The following is a 12,613-nucleotide window of genomic DNA, read 5'->3' as shown; positions in this document are numbered from 1 at the left end:
TGAGTTTTCTTCCCAAACCTGGCAAAGATACTTTTGAAAAAAGCTCTTAATAGGCCCATCTCATTTGTAGGATTTTAACTCCTAGATTATAGAATATTTTGGGTTATTTTATCAGGAACAGCCAACAAGGGTTTATTAAGTGTCAAGGGGGGGGGGGGTGGCATTCTGACTTGGTTTGTCTCTGGTTAAATCTACAAAGGGTAGTCCTGCTAGTGTGGATCCAAGGGTGTTTTTTTGTTGGATTTTTCAGGTCCATTTAATTCCTTATAATGTATTTTTTATGGAAATTTTTGAGGGAATATGACTTCACACCTGAGTTTAAGAAAGTCCAGTTATTGTATCATGCACCTGAGACACAGGATTTTATTAATGGTATTCTTTATTCACAGACCCTTTTGTTTTATGGGATGAGTCAGGGCTACCTTCTCTCCCTGCTTTTATTTATTTTAGCTATAGAGGTTTTATCTTATTTCATAGAGAAGGAGGCTTGGAAGTTTGCTTCCCCTTAAATTTGGCCTAGCTATCATCTCTTCATGGTTTGCTGAGGATAGTGTGATTTGGTTACATGACCTTCTTAAAGCTGTCTTCAAATTATTAACTTTATTACACAGATTTTTAATCCTCTCAAGTTTTCAGATTAACTAGGACAGAACTGTTGTTTTCCCACTTTGTCAAGCTTGTATTGATATTCTCAGCTCATGTTCCTCTAGTGTAGGCATGAAAATAGTTAAATAATGTTGTTATCTAGGTATCTATGTGATATTTCTTCTTAGGCCTATAGGTTCACAGGTAATATTAGGCTAACTGCCCTAGTGAGACTTTTTTTAAGCCTAGCCAATTTCCCTTTCAAAGTTAAGAACCAAAAGCCCTTATCCATTGAATCAACCCCGAAACCAGAATAGTTTTGGGCCCAAGGGCCTCAAACTCACATACCCGTTCTTTGACATCTGGTGCCTTACCCTAGACCATGGTAGTACCTGCTGGATCTAAATGTTGACATTTTATGAAATACAGTTAAAGAGAAGATTCTGTCTTGGAATCATTTACACTTCTCTTTTATACATAAAATTCAGCCTATGAAAATAGAAATCCTGCTAAATAAAAGTTTTTATTTCTGCCAATTACCACACATAGCCAAAATCAAATGGACTGCAAAGGTGCAAAAGCTGATTTTCCAGAATAACCAGACTCTTAGAGTGAGAAGGCAAAAATTAATGCTTTCTAAAAGGTTGGGTGCCCGAATATGTTAAGGCCTCAGTAGGGGGCAGATACCTAGAGCTAGACATAGGCTGAGACATTTTTGGCGCTGGGCCAAGTTTGAAACACAGTGTCTGTTTTTCTTATATTACAATGATATTGACTCCAACAAGATTTGAGACCTGGGCAGTTTGGAAACTTGGTGGTCCTCTAAAAGTGCCTCTGCTTTTCCAAATTTTCAAGTATTAAAATGCAATAGGATTCAGTTCAGCAATAGATTTTTAATAGATTACAAACCCTTGGTATGGCAGAATTGGATCAAAAGTAATATTGTTTTTGTTGATGAAATTTGGAAGAGGAACTTTAATCATCTAAACTGTGGAGGGAGGTTGCTTTGGTAGCAGTATTTACAACTTTGTTTTTTGTTGAGAGTACTTAGTATGGATTTCAGATCAGAAGACAAGGATAGTCTCGGGTATTAGCGTCCTCTTGTTTTTTTCTGTATCTAATGTTGCCAGTGCTAAGTGCAACTATTTTGGTCAAAATGGTTACTAATAGACTTGTTAGATAAGGAATGGGTGGAGGGTTTCAAACTTGCTCTATACTACTTCTTTCATGTTATATAAAATGATCTATTCTTGGAAAATCTCATCAGGAAAGAAGGACGCTACATTTGGAAGATGTTTGCTGGTGATGTCAAGCAACCAGTACGGATTATTTGCATATGATATGGTCCTGCCCTAGGGTTAGTGCTTGTTAGGTAAGATTATAACATTCTGTTTTTTATGCTTCACAAATGTTTGCACCTTATTGGAGGGATTGCAGATTCTGGCTCCTAGGCCTTTCCAAGAAAGATTGTTGCATTCCCAGGGATGTTTGGGGTGATTAGAACTATGGGGCCTCTTTTCTGGCTACTATTTTTCAATATCAGAAGACTTTGAATGTCGATTGGAGCAAACAAGTGCTTGTTTAGCATTTAGGTATTAACTACTATTCTGTGTTTGGGGGGTTAGCTTCTTTTTGGTCTATGTTTTATTATAGTTGGTATGTCATGCATTGAATTATTGTATATATACTTTGTTCGATTGTTATTGTTCTGGTTGATATTTCTTCATAATAAAGTTTGGTTTGACAAGAAAACTTAGCACAATCAGCCATGTTAATGATCATGGCAGAAATGCTGAGTTCCCCCAATATAGTCAATTGGGAGACTGTGCTAAAGATACAGTCAGGAAAGAGGCAACAGAGATGTAGTAAAGGGGGTAAGTGAAAGTGCCTGTATGAGTGTGGCAGTGTGTTTGCATGTCTGCAGGGGTATGAGTGGTCTCACTTGACTCTGAGTTTGTGTGTGTGTGTGTGTGTGTGTGTGTGTGTGTGTGTGTGTGTGTGTGTGTGTGTGCGTGTGTGTATGTACCACGTACACTAAATGTCTTTGTTTGTGGGGATATCTATGAGTGTATGCATGTTTGCATTTCAGTATGTGCATACAAGAGTGAATGAAGGAAGAACTGACATGATGCATGGGCTGCCAGTGGTAATTACCAGTGGAAAATACTGTTTAGCACTCGTGGTAATTAATTGTGATTGAAGATATATGCAAATTAGCTGATAATGAGGTCTTAAACAAGTCTCTGAATCACATTTTGCACAAGTACATAAACTGCACCTTTTTGGCTACTGAATTATGTTTGCATTGAGATTCCTTCTGAAGGCTGTGGTTAGTTCAGTTTCAAGGTTTTCTGTGCTTTCAGATAAGTTTCAAGTTGTTATATAGGTGGTGGACGTTTATTGGGTTGTTGAGCCCATATGTATAATATTAGATCATGGTAGCTCATTGAACTGGGGAGTACTTGTAGACTGCAACATTTTTCTACAATGCTTGCTGGAACTCTGTGAATCTGGAGGGTTTATCTACTATTTGAATCAAATTCTTAGAAGTTATTAGTCTGGAGAGTTAGGTTTTATGGGGCCGGGGGTAGTCACCCATTTTGTCATCCCCAAACTATATGCTAATGCCCCTTTGAGACCTATAATTTTGGCTAGTTTTTCTACTCTGAACCCTTTACCATATTCAGAGAGCACGTGTTAAAATCTGTGCTTAAAACTGTTGTGATTTAATAAAGATGTTTATAAAGAAGTGCTTCCTATGTTATTGCTGATTCTGCTGATTTAATTAGGAAAATTATGTCTTTGCATTTTGCAAAAGACAATGTTGTCATTTTAGGTATTGCACAATTATATATGGTCATACCCCAGGATATTAGTTTAGAATGATTTAGATTGTTTTAAAATAAATGTACAAATTTTACAGTTTCCAAAATTTACTATATCATTGAATGTTCAGATTTAACCTTGCCAAATATTTTTTCATATTACTACATGAGATACTTAAGCAAGTCAGCAGTGTAAACATTTACTAATATTGTTCTATTGTGTTCTAGAAAAATGTGTTCTCTCTTGCTCTGTTTTAATTTAGATTTACCTGACACCATGTGCAAACATGGGAAAAAAGGGGTTGTGGATCAATGGATGGCTGGATGGATGGATTATATTTTCTTTATATGGATATGTTTGTTAGTTATATGAATAGAAGTGCATCTTTCTTTAAATGTATACCACACATGATTCCAGTTGCATTGCATTTCTTGATTTGATTTGTTTTTAAGAATCTGGATACAAATACAACTGGGACTGATATTTATGGCAAACCATCTTCAGGTAATGCCATTTTACACCACAAGACCAAGAGCAGGCACCCTATATATTATGATCAGTATGGTGACTAGTCAGGTTATAAGGACTTTCAGGCTAATAACAAAAGAAGACAGATCTGACACTGAGTCAAAAGTTTGTGCAAATAATTCACCACAAGAAGGTACATTGAGTGCTTTAGTACAGATATAACTTCAGAGGTTTTCATGTTTGCCTTCTGTTTTGGAAGAAGAAGAGCATTTATTTATTAATGCTGAGGCTCAGGATTTGGATAGGCAAACTGCCATGGCTTTGACTTACATCCTTAATTATAATCAAACATATTGGGCTCAAAAGTCTTATTTTATTTCAGTTTGGATAACATTTTTAAATTATGCAAATTATGTCACTGGTATCCATATTAATACTAGGAAAAAAATAAGCATTTTTTGTGTAGGGATGTATTCCTAGTATCAATATCTAGGCAAGAGTCTTTCATACTACAATTATAATATGACCAGACAGTCACTTTACTTGTAGTACCAGGTATATTATATATTTAGATAAATGCATGTAGTGTTTTTCATTTTATGTTGAAAGGACTTCAGGTTAGCTTTTGACTAGAATGTAAAAATATAAAAAAACAATGAAAGAACAGATGAATCTGAAGTCAATGTAAATGCCTATCCAAAGACCATCCCATGACTAAAACAACTATGACTGAATTCTGATGACAAAAAAGCATACCTTCTTGATTTTGAGAGATATGCTCCCCTGGAGAATTGAGCCCGGTTTAACTGGATCAAAATTTTATATTCGAGATTTAAAGGACAAACACAAACCCTATATGGACATAGAAGGTAAAGACTACAGAGACTGCCAGAAAAATTTAGAGATGATACATAGAGCACTTGTGCTTTCTGAAATACAAGAAATGAAATTTTGTAACTGGGTATTTAATTCTAATGAGACAGGAATAACACAAATGTCTGATCAAAAGCATATTTTAAAGATAAGGTTAAAACTGGAAGTGAACAGTAAAATTAAATTGAGAGACATTTTTGCAGTTGATAAATTCCAGAGTCCTCCCATGTAATTTACATAAATGTTCTTTTTTTCTTGGAATAACCCAGGGAGTAGTGATAAAATGAACTTATTAACTACTAACTAATGAAGCAATGTTAAAAACTGAGCAACCTAAGCCTGCAATTAAGAATGTGCAAATGTATGTAATCACACAAACTATCATCAGTGGAAATTGTATGTTTTAGATGTGGAAAGGGGAGGGGAGTATGTGACAGTAGCCCACTCACTTAACAGGTACCTTATACACATTTTGGAAACTCTGATCATCTTGCAGTCATGCTGGTTCCTGCATATAATATACTGCTAAAATCTGGCAAACCAACATGGAAACAAATAAGGCTATGGCCTCAGGGAGCTGTCTCAGCCCTGCAGGACTGCTTTGAGTATACGGATTGGTCAGTGTTTAAGGATGCAGCCCTGTCAAACAACCAAATTGATCTGGAAACATATACAGAGTCAGTTATAGCTTGCATCTCAAAATGCATAGATGATGTAACTACCACCAAGTGTTTCACCATATAAGCGAACCAAAAGCCGTGGTTAACCAGAGAGGTATATAAGCTGTTAAAAACATGAAATGCAGCATTCAGATCCAAGGATATGGAAGCCTAAAAGCAGCCACATACAAATGTGTAAAGGTATAAAGGAAGGAAACAGAACCTATAGCAGAAAGATTCAGGGTCACCTCAATGATCAAAATGATTCCCGATGTATATGTAGAGGCATACATGCCATAAGTAACTAAGACCTGCATCAGCCTCTTGTGAAGACAGCACTGTATTCTTGAATGAGCTGAATAACTTCTTCAGCAGGTTTGATGTGGTTAACAAAATGGTGGCAGGCAAACTCCTTGTCAGTAAGGATGACGCTAGGATGCACCTAAACACAATAGATGTCCTAAGAACCTTGAAGTGTCAACCCAAGAAAAGTAGTGGGCCCTGATAACATCATGGGCAGGGTAATGAAGCACTGCGCCTCAGAACTGGCATCGATGCGCATGGACATTTTCAACACTTTGCTGCAACTAGCCAGTGTACCAAGGTGCTTTAAGAAGATGACTATCATCCCATTACCCAAGAAATCAGAGCTAATAACTCTAAATGACTACAGACCAGTTGCTCTGACTTTGACAGTGATGAAGTGCTTCAAACGCCTGATTAAAAATCACATAACCTCACGCATACCAGCATCTTTGGACACACTGCAGTTTGCATATTGCCGAATCGCTGCACAGCAGATAGCATATCTCTAGCACTTTATGAAACCTTGACCCACTTGGAAGGCAAGAACTGCTATGCCAGAATGCTATTCCTTGACTTTAGTTCTGTCTTCAACACTGACATCCCTCAGAATCTAATAAATAAACTAGTACAGCTGGGCATCAACACCCTCTTATGCAACTGCTTTCTACGTTTCCTCATGGACAGGCTTCAAAAGGTTTGTGTGGTGACAACAATTCTGAACATGGGGGTACCACAGGGATGTGTCTTGAGTCCTTTATTAATGACCTTGCTAACACATGACTGCAAGGCCAGACAGGAGCCCAGTAAAATCATCCAATTTGGAAGTGACTCCAACTCCACGATCACAGGTCTAATCAGAAACAGAGAGGAAACAGTCTACTGAGGCAAGATAGAGAATCTGATAGGCTGGTGAGATAACAACAACTTAGCGTTAAATGTCAGCAAAACCAAAGAACTGACTGTGGACCTCAAAAGGTGTCAGCAAGAGCATAAACCTCTAGAGATAAAAGGGATGTCAGTGGAGAGGGTCAATAGCATGACATTTCCGGGAATACACATCTCAGAGGACTTGTCCTGGTCAGAGCTTACTAATTACAATGTCAAAAAAGCACAGCAAAGGTTCCACTTCTTAAGGAAACTGAGAAAAGCAAACTTATCTCAGTCCATCCTCCAGGCATTCTATAGAGGCACCATCAAGAGTGTCCTAACCAACAACATCATAGTCTGGTATGGGAACTGTAATGCCTCCAACTGTAGAGCTCTGAGGTGAGTTGTAAGGGCAGCAGAGAAAATCACTGGTTCTTTATTTCCACCCTTGGAAGACTTGAATGAGACTCACTGCATAGGAAGAGCCAGGAAGATAACAAATGACCTCACCATCCCGCAAATGGGATGTTCTCCCACCTATCCTCAGGTAGAAGATACAGAAGCATGCACTGCAAGACTTCCAGACTAAACAACAGTTTTTCCCCTTATCCATTAGACTGTTAAACTCTGCCGACAAGCGAACTAGAAGAAAGACAACTCCTTCACTCCCCCCAAGTCACCTAGGAATGTATATATCTGCCTGATCAGGATAGTAATTTCACTTATTTCACACAGTTTATACAAATGCAATATAGAGAGTCAATGTCCATATTGAATGTGTGATTCTATCTGTTCTTACCTGTATCCCGATAAGAGAAATCCAAGAGAGTGCAATATACACTGTGCAATATCTATATGCTGTTCTATGTATTTATATTTTTATGTCTTGCTTTTTTGTGATGTCAAATTACTTTTTACTAAAATAGTTTTCTGTATGTACATCTTTCCCCTGGAAATGAAGCAACACAATTTCATTCAGCTACACTGTAGTATAGATTGAATGACAATAAAGTTTATTTTGACTTTGACTTGACTTTGAAAGCTCTGGGTTCCATTCCCAAACCAGGTAAATGGATTGTTGACACTAAGTGTATCATCCTTCAGATGAGATGTTAAACTGAGGTCCCATCTGCTTGAATTGGTGGTAGCTCAGGTGAATCTAAAAGATCCCATCACACTTATCAAAAAGAGTAGGGGTCCCTTATTTAACACAACATAAAAACATTATTTACATATTTACAAAATGTACAGATTTACAGGCACATATATGTACACATTCTTCTCATATTTCTACCATATAAATTTTAATATTCCACTACATGACTCTTCATAAACAAACCCTACCTTCAACTATTTAGTCAGTACATTTGCAAAATGCTCTCTTAGCCAATCCATTACTTTTTTGTACATTCCATACCCTATACCATTAGGGTCTGATACCGAGTCAAAATTTACTTTCCTAAAATCTTCATCCAATACACTAACAGTAATCTCTTTTTCAAATTCTTCCTTACCTCATTCCAGATTTTTTTCACTTTCTAGTCTGTATTATTTTCCATCTGTTTACTCTTCTATATGCTGTACTACAATACTCATAAATTGCTTTAGTGTTCTTATTACCTCTCCTTTTAAATTTTTATTTCCCTAATTATACTAATACCCCCTTTGTTATTTTGCCCAAATATACAGATACTGCTTCCCTTCTCCCTTGTAAATAAAATCTATGCCTAAACAGTAATGCATTATTTTTTTCATTTTTTTATATATTTATTTTTCTGTATCACAATACTCTGTTGTACTCTAATACATTACTATAATGTTTACTATACTTTACTTTCTCTTCCTTTCTTACATTATCCTGCCATTGGAAAAAAAAAAAACACTTTTTATACTTCTTTTTAAATTAAACCCACCATTCAGACCAGTTTTTTTATAGAACAGAAGTCCTTCATGGTTATATGATCCTTGCATAACTACAATAATTTCCACTCTACAATTATATCCCATAATTTCTCATTTATTTTTTTAATTCCCTTTCCTATTTTAATATAGTCCCTTTCTTCCATCACCTTCATCTATATTGCTAAATGGTCTGAAAAACGTATTGCACTGTATCACAATCTGCTACCTCAAAGCCTTCCTATAATACAAAATAATCAACTTCAGATCCAATTGTTTTTTTGTATAAGTCCTTTGCCTTTTGTTACACACAGCTAATTTAGCATGTTTCATCAGTTCTTGTATATTTTACATCTTTCCTTTTCTTTTTACATCTACCCGTTAAATCACAGTTAAAGTCCCCTGGAATTATAACATTTAACGAAGCATTTTCTGTCTCTCCTATCTAGCTGTATATGCATATAATGCTATAATTCTATAAACATGTTCTCTCTCCATCATATCCACAGCAGCTCACATTCCCATCCTTAGCAATGTTACATCTAGTATTTTCACTGTTCTCTACACAGCACAGCTACCCCAAAACAATGTTTACTTCCTAAATTCCATATTATATATCCAGTCCATAATTTTTATGTTTGCAGTCCTTCTTCACTTGTCAGGAATTGTATAGCCTCTAACAGACTAATGTCTATATCACATTTAGCATACCATTACAGTATCCCTATCATTCTAACAGTGTGAGTAATACTATTCACGTTTACTGAAAGTACTCTAAAAGTGTTGCTTATCCTTCCTTTTTAGTTTTTGAGAAATATTTTAAATGTTTTATTTCTTATTTTTTACTCTTTCTGCAACTGAATATTTTCCTTGGTTTATGTACAAATAATCATTGATCCTCGGAATCAGGTTTTTCACTGGCTAGAACTTCAAAACAATTAATAGCTTCAATCCCTTCTTCTGACCTCTCCTCCTATATGCATTCTCTCTCTTCACTTCCACCTCCATGTTTATTTCTTCTTCTTCAGTTTCTTCTTCACCTAGTTTACCCTCTCCCCAGCATCTTGCTGTACTTCCCCATGAATGTTTTCTTCCCTTCCCTTTGCTTTTCATTATGTACTTTTTTCTCCCAAAAATCCATCCAAAAGTGTCCTTTTTTATACAACCTGCATTCAGGCACACATCTTCTTGCTTTACATCCTTTCTCCCCCAAGCTGGTTACATTTTTACCTTGTCACAATCATTAGTTTAATGAGAAAAAGCACCACAAAAGAAACATGATTTAGGCTGGCTAGCATATTCTAATACTCCTAAACCAGCCACAAAAATAACAATTGGCAAGTGTTTCAATATGTTTTTTTACATTTCAAAACCGCTCCAAACTCCACCCTCCATTCCACGAGTTTTTCTCATCTCTAACTTTCTCAGTATTATCAACTGTTTTACACAAACCCTGCATGCATTTTTTACATCCTCTTCTTTCAGTTCATCAATTCTAAACTGCAATGTAGAATTTTTTAACATTTAAGTTACTATTAGAAAACAAATAATTGTTCTACAAATACAGTAAATGTCCTTCTTTCTGTTACATAGTTCCAGAAATGTTATCATCAGCCCCTTGAGTTCAAATGTTAAATCACAAAAGTCTCTGTCTCAATATGTAGAAAACTAGCCAGTTTTCTAGTTTCAGCACTCAAATCTGTTTCTTTGATCTCAGCACTTGTTCAGAAAAAAAAAAAAAAAAAAAAAAAAAAAAAAATTTCATCTGCTTTTACTGTACTTGTGTTTTTACCTACTTCTTTTTACTTTTGCATCATCTTAAAATACTCAATTGTATTTATTACTGCTTGGTGTAACTCATTCTAAGCCTTTTGGTTTAAACACTTGGGCTTCGGACCAGTTAGTTGTTTTGCACTGAGAGGTTTGTGGTCTGCACTGTTGTGGCAGAACAGGTAGCTTACATCCTTCTAGGTTGAGAACTGCTGATTGAGGGCTCAGTGTCTGTTATTCTAAAAGTGTATTAATTCTGGTTTAAGCACTTGGGCTTTCAAGCCAGTTATTTTACATTAAGAGGGTTCGTGGTCTGCACTCTTGTGGGAGGAGAGGCTGGACTCTGCCCTTCTGAGCTGGGAATTTCTGGTTAAAGGCTTATAGTGCATGCATATCTGAACTGTTTCTTACTGAAGTTGGTGCGCCTTGTTTGCTGTGGCATAGACTGGATTCGGGCCTGCTGGATCTAGCTTTGTTTGTGTAACTTGAGCACTAATCCAGACATTCTCTAAAGTATTCAATGGTATTTATTACTGCTTGGTTGTAACTTGATTAAAGTGTAGCTATCATTCAAGTCTTTTGGATTAAGCACTTGGGCTTCAGACCAGTTGTTTTACATTAGGAAGGTTTGTGGCAAGCACTGTGGTGGCAGGACAGGCAGCTTTCATCCTTCTAAGTTGGGAACTGCTGATTGAGAGCCCAGTGTCCAAGTGTATTAGTTCTGGTTTAGGCACTTGGGCTTCAGGCCAGTTATTTTACATTAAGAAGGTTCGTGGACTGCACTCTTGTGGGAGAAGAGGCTGGACTCTGCCCTTCTGAGCTGGGAATTTTCTGGTTAAAGGTTTATAGTGCCTGAATATTTGAACTGTATCTTACTGAAATTGGTTCACCTTGTTTGCCCTATCATAGACTAGATCCAGGCCTACTGAATCTAGCTTTGTTTATATACTTGTTGTTTGTTTGCTTGTTATTTCCTGGAAGCTAATTCACCTAATACGCAACTTCTCAGCTTCTGTGGATCACTAGTGATATCTGCATTGCTTACTGTGCTTACTTCCTTGTTTCACTTGAAAGAAAGTTACTGTTTGTCGTTTTGCATTTAGTTACTTGTATCACATTGCACTCAAGTTACCTGGCACTTGCTCACTAAAGCAATTATATAAGTCAGCACTAAAAATTAAAAGCACTACACCCTCACTCCCCACTGGCCCTTGTTTTCAATTAAGGATTTCCCAATATTATTCTAGCATGTCCAAAGGTCAGTTGTCAATCTCCTCTCGGTCCAGCTGGTGAATCTGGGAATCTTGAGGCAATGTTATAACTGCCTCATGTACACAGACAACCCTCTCCTCCTCCCACATAACACAAATACTTGCGAGAGATGCAGCTATTTAGCCAAACTGGAGGCTGAGCTCTCTCAACTCAGGACTGGCAAGACCAGACAGGAGGAGAAGGCAACTACACACACCACAAAACCAGCCTCACATAATGCTACCACTCCACTGAATCAAACACATAAACACACAAAGACATACTCGGAGGCTCTGAGTAAAAATTTACCTAAACAGCAGAGGCCTCCAAAGCAGACACCCAAACAACTGCTACCTCAAGACACCCCAAAAGCAACACATAAACCACAAAAGCAGTGTGCAAAGCAGTCACAGCCCTTAAGGCCAAATACAACACCAAACATACTTGTCATAGGTGACTCCATAGTCAGACACACTGACGTCCCACTCACCAGGCTGAACAAGGAGAGGGTCACAGTAAGCTGCCTATCGGGCGCTAGAATCCGCCACATAACACAAGCACTCGGGTCACTCCACAGCAAGTACAAATATGACACAGTCATTGTCCATGCTGGTGTGAGCGACCTGAGACGCATACCTCCCTGGACTGCATGAAAAGAGACATAGAGGAGCTCTCTGATTATGTAGCCCAGGCAGGTATGACCCTAACCCTGAGCAGTATCCTTCCTTCACCAAGAATGATGCCACAATATAGAGACAAGATGATCAGCTTTAACAATTGGCTTAATGTCTGGTGTCATTCAAAGGGGATCCAGTGTCTGTCTGCCTGGGATGACATGCTTGACAAGCCACGCTGCTTCAAGGGACGGCTTGCACCTGTCACCCCTGGGATTCCGGATATTGGCTAAGGCTCTTGCCACCCCATAGTGCCTTTTTAGGCAAGGCTCAAATTCTAAACCTACCACCCTAGAAAACAAAAATGGGAAGAAATTGAGGGTAATGCTGCTCAATGCCAGAAGTCTAAATCTCAAAATGCACGCACTCGAGGCCCTTCTCAGTATGGAGAACATCGATGTCTGTGCTGTAACTGAAACCTGGTTCAAGGCTCCT

General features: G+C 37.6%; 1 protein-coding gene across 3 annotated transcripts in view; it reads right to left on the bottom strand.

Annotated features, from left to right (window-relative positions):
* RGS7 (regulator of G protein signaling 7) overlaps nt 1-12,613 on the bottom strand; it is a 2,400,584-nt gene that overhangs the window by 281,658 nt on the left and 2,106,313 nt on the right. The window lies entirely within an intron of this gene.

Source organism: Protopterus annectens, chromosome 1.part2 (assembly GCF_019279795.1).
Source record: "Protopterus annectens isolate FY-2018-M chromosome 1.part2, PAN1.0, whole genome shotgun sequence".
Taxonomy (NCBI): Eukaryota; Metazoa; Chordata; order Ceratodontiformes; family Protopteridae; genus Protopterus; species Protopterus annectens.
Note: the sequence above shows the minus strand (reverse complement) of the source record. Positions and strands in the feature narration are given on the sequence as shown.